This window comes from Triticum aestivum, chromosome 7A, assembly GCF_018294505.1.
Source record: "Triticum aestivum cultivar Chinese Spring chromosome 7A, IWGSC CS RefSeq v2.1, whole genome shotgun sequence".
NCBI classification, from domain to species: Eukaryota; Viridiplantae; Streptophyta; class Magnoliopsida; order Poales; family Poaceae; genus Triticum; species Triticum aestivum.
In genome coordinates this window covers 533,815,435-533,820,487 of record NC_057812.1, presented here as the reverse complement: position 1 = coordinate 533,820,487, position 5,053 = coordinate 533,815,435, and positions in this window count along the sequence as shown.

Genomic DNA, 5,053 nt, shown 5'->3' with positions numbered 1-5,053 from the left:
CGACCGCGCCCGCCATCGTTCTCCGCCGCCATGCGCCGCGCGCAACCACCACCGCCTCGTCGTCGCTCCGTCGACATGCGCCGCCTCGCCGTCGTCGAGCTTCGCCGGCCGCCGCCTCTACCGCCCGGGGCCGGAGCTCTCCTCACCTCCCGGTCGCGGATCCGGCCGGGATCCCTCCTCCGGGGCCCCCTGTCCTCTCTAGCCGCCTCCTCGCATTGTCCGGCCTCCTCCCCGCCAACTCCAGCGAGTTTCTCCGGCGTGCCTCAAAAACTGTGCCGAGCTAACCCTAGATCCGGAGGGTGAGATTTTCATCTAAGTCATTTTTGGCATATTTTCATGCCCTGTTCATTGCATCATAATTTCATGACCGTAGCTTCGTTTCATGCGCATGATATATAAAAATGTTCATTGGGAGATGCTCTTCATTTCATTCCATTGTGGCATGCTTGTTTGAGTCCGTATTGATGCCCAAATCATTGATGCAAGAGTGCTATAAATTGTTAGGTGCTGTTACTTATCAGAGTATGAGGTTTTGTCATTTTTGTCACATTTGTTGTGTGTTACATATGGGCATGAGCTCTACATGTGTTTTGATCTATGCCGTGCCATCTTTACAGGGGTGCTTGCCATGTATTTTTTTGATCAATGTGGTGACTAGCACAAGCATGCAAAGTAGCCTTTGTGATATTGCTGATTTCAGGGACTTAGGATTTTGCTAAGTCCTTGTTCTGTTGTTATTTTTATACCATGTAAACATGGTGCTACAGTGAGATCCATGCTAGTTTTGAGTTGCTTCAGTAAGGATGTTTTGGAGATATGGTTATGCTCTATCCATCCATGCCCCTTTTTACAATTATGGAGTGCCTTAGCATGTCTTAATCTTGCTCTACTTTTGCTATAAAATGTTCCTGGCAGATTGTTTACATGTTAATCAATTTTGCCATGGTTGTTGTAGTTGATCCATGCATGTTATGAACTTCCTCTGGCCATGGTTAGCTTCATGAACATGTCATATTGCTATAGGTATGCTTTTTTTCTCATGCAAGGATTTGTGTTGAGTGATTTGAGCTCGCAAAGATGCCTTCATAATTCAGTTTATGCCATGCCCAGTTTTCTGCTAAGTCTGAATCTGTTAATAAAACTTGCTATGTGTACATAGGTGCCATCATATCTTCTGTGCCTTTTGAGCTCTTCGTCAGTAAGGGAATTTTGTTCTATGCTTTGAGTAGATTCATGCCATGCCTTTGTTTGCTATGATCTATTCCTGTAGCATGTTGTTAGCTTGCTCTAAACATTGCTTCCTGATGTTATTTCTGGCATGTTAGTATTTTCACCAAGTCTGTGATGCTTATATCTTTTGCACTTTTGCTATGCTTGTTTGAACCTGCTCTTGTGTGATTTAGCAGTAGCTCAGTGTTCATATTTTGTCAAGCATATTGAGTAGATCACCGCCATATTCTTTGTTGATATGTTGGAGTGCAGTAGCTTAGTTTCTTGTTGCATTCTAGTTGGCATCATGCTGTTAATCGCAGGATTGTGCCATTCTTGTTTTGCTTGTCATTCGCAAATCGTGCATCCGATTCCGGTGATCTTTATATTGATTTCGACCGAAATCATCTCATCTTTTCAGTGGCACACTTGGTTTGCCAATTTGATGCCTTGTTCTTTCTTTCCCTTCTGAAGCACGCATATGCATTGCATATCACATCCCGCATGCCATGCCATGTTTTGCATCATGTTTTTTGTGCATTGCACCGTGATTGATTGTTGGTCCTTTTGCTTGTGTTCTTGCTTTGGGTAGAGCTGGGAGACGAGTACATGATCGAGGAACCTCTTGAGTACGCTAACGAGGATCAAGCTTTCATCAACTCTGAGAACTTTGCAGGGAAGATGACCATACCCTCGAAATCACTTCTATATTTGCTTGCTAGTGGCTCGCTCTATTGCTATGCCGCGATACCTACCACTTGCTTTATCATGCCTCCCATATTGCCATGTCAAGCCTCTAACCCACCTTTCCTAGCAAACCGTTGTTTGGCTATGTTACCGCTTTTGCTCAGCCCCTCTTATAGCGTTGCTAGTTGCAGGTGAAGATGAAGGTTGTTCCATGTTGGACCACGGGTATTGTTGGGATATCATTATTATATCGTATTTACTTTAATGCATCTATATACCTGGTAAAGGGTGGAAGGCTTGGCCTTATGCCTGGTGTTTTGTTCCACTCTTGTCGCCCTAGTTTCCGTCATGCCGGTGTTATGTTCCTTGATTTTGCGTCCCTTACGCGGTTGGGTGTTATGGGAACCCCTTGACAGTTCGCTTTGAATAAAGCTCCTCCAGCAAGGCCCAACCTTGGTTTTACATTTTCCTAACAACCTATCACCTTCCCTTAGGTTCTGTAGACTCAAGGCATGCTGGGAGGGGACTCAATAATATGCAGGAACAGATATTCTTGGTCTCAAGCACACTACACAGTTCTACAGAACTCTACCTTGGTGACCTTGTATGTCGATGAACACAAGAACAGTCTGCGCTCCAAACACCCGGAGCAGTGCGACGACTGGATTACATGTGAACACATCAGGACTTTCAGTAGTTGGTTGGAAACACGTCTCAAAGGTGACAACACAGTTTGTGATGAGTTGTACTTGTTGTCCAGGGGACCATCTTTGACTGTATTGACTTACAAAGGATACGAGATAAATGGGAATACATTTTACACGATCGCCCAAGATCAAAAGAGCACCAACCAAAACAGCGGTGTTCGCTTTGATGCAGCAACCGAGAGTGGAAAGGACACATATTATGGTTACATAGTGGACATATGGGAACTTGACTACGGACATCATTTTAAGGTCCCTTTGTTTAAGTGCAAATGGGTCAATCTGTCAGGAGGCGGGGTACAGGTAGACCCACAGTATGGAATGACAACAGTGGATCTGAAAAATCTTGGGTACACTGACGAACCGTTCATCCTAGCCAATGATGTGGCACAGGTTATCTATGTGAAGGACATGTCTACCAAACCGAGAAAAAGAAAAGATAAGGAAGCGAATACATCATACAATGAGCCAAAGCGCCACATAATTCTTTCAGGAAAAAGGGACATCGTGGGAGTGGAGGGAAGGACAGACATCTCTGAAGATTATAAAAAGTTTCATGAAATTCCTCCCTTCAAAGTCAAGGCTGACCCAAGCATCCTGATAAATGATGAAGATTATCCATGGTTACGGCGCAATAAGCAAATGACACAAGCGAAGAAAAAGTGAAGACTTTCTCCCGCAACTATTCTGATGATACCATGCCAACTTTGTAACAGACGAGTATGATACCATTGTCCGTTTTGTACATGCACATGATATGTGGGTAAAATTATGATACCATGCCAACTTTCAACTTTTTCCGAGTTCATTTGAAATGCTTTAATGTCTTATGGTTCGGCCCTCATAATACCATTATTCAAATTTTAACTATTCAAATTTGAAAACTAATGGCACTAACAGAAAGTTTATAATTTTTCTAAAACTAATGGCACTAACAGAAAGTTTATAATTTTTCTGGCCTAAAAGCAAAAAGAATTAAAAAATAAAGCAAAAAACAAAACAAAATAAATAATGCAAAAAACAAAACAAAAAAACTGGAAAAGAACTATTTTTATAGTAAAGTTAATCACAAACTTGTGATTCGCACAAATTTCAAAGAATTCAAATTTTAACTACTCAAACTTTAAAACTAATGGCACCAACAGAAAGTTTATAATTTTTCTAAAACTAATGGCACTAACAGAAAGTTTATAATTTTTCTGACCTAAAAGCAAAAAGTATTTAAAAATAAAGCAAAAAATAAAAGAAAATAAATAATGCAAAAAACAAAACAAAAAAACTGAAAAAAGACTATTTTTATAGTAAAATTAATCACAAACTTGTGATTGACACAAATATCAAAGAATTCAAATTTTAACTATTCAAATTTGAAAACTAATGGCACTAATAGAAAGTTTATAATTTTTGTGACCTAAAAGAAAAATAATTAAAAATAAACTTTAATAAAATAAATATAAATAAAAACAATAAGTATTTTTTGTAAGTAAAAACAAAATAAAATAAATAAAGCAACAAACAAAACAAAAAAAAGTGCCACCTACTGGGCCCCCACGGCCTGAATACGACTAGAAACCCTACCATGGGCCAGGATGCAGGCCCGCAGGTGGCCCAGTAGAGCCACAGGCACACAGCGTATGGTTAGGCCCGAAAGCCTACAATTGAGAGGAAATCGAGAGGGTGGGCGCGGCAGCGCTTATAAACCACTCTCGAGCTCTCTCAGCTAGCGAGGTGGTACTAAGCATTTGACGCGGGGCAGCACAAGGCCTTTGGTCCCGGTTGGTACCACCAACCAGGACTAAAGGGCGCATTGGTCCCGGTTCGTGGCACCAACCAGGACCAATGCTCCTCGCCCCTGGCCCATGACCATTAGTCCCGGTTTGTGCCACAAACCGGGACTAAAGGGTTGGTCCTCGTTGCGGTCAGAGTTTAGTCCCACCTCGCCAACCGAAGGGTGCTCACAGCAGTTTATAAGCCCTTCCCTCTCTGCCTTGTTGAGCTCCTCTCAAAGTGAAAATAGATGCCCTTATACAGGAAATTTAACCTAAATTCAGAGTGAATTTCTCTGAAATTTATAGAAATTTACTATGAATTTAGGTTGAATTTTCTCTATAAGCGCATCAATGCTCATTTTTTAGTAAAGTTAATCACAAACTTGTGATTCACACAAATTTCAAAGAATTCAAATTTTAACTATTCAAATTTGAAAACTAATGTCACTAAAAAGTTTATAATTTTTCTAAAACTAATGGCACTAACAGAAAGTTTATAATTTTTTTGACCTAAAAGCAAAAAGAATTAAATAATAAAGCAAAAAATAAAAGAAAATAAATAATGCAAAAACTAAAACAAAAAATGGAAAAAAGACTATTTTTATAGTAAAGTTGATCACAAACTTGTGACTCACACAAATTTCAAAGAATTCAAATTTTAACTATTCAAATTTGAAAACTAAT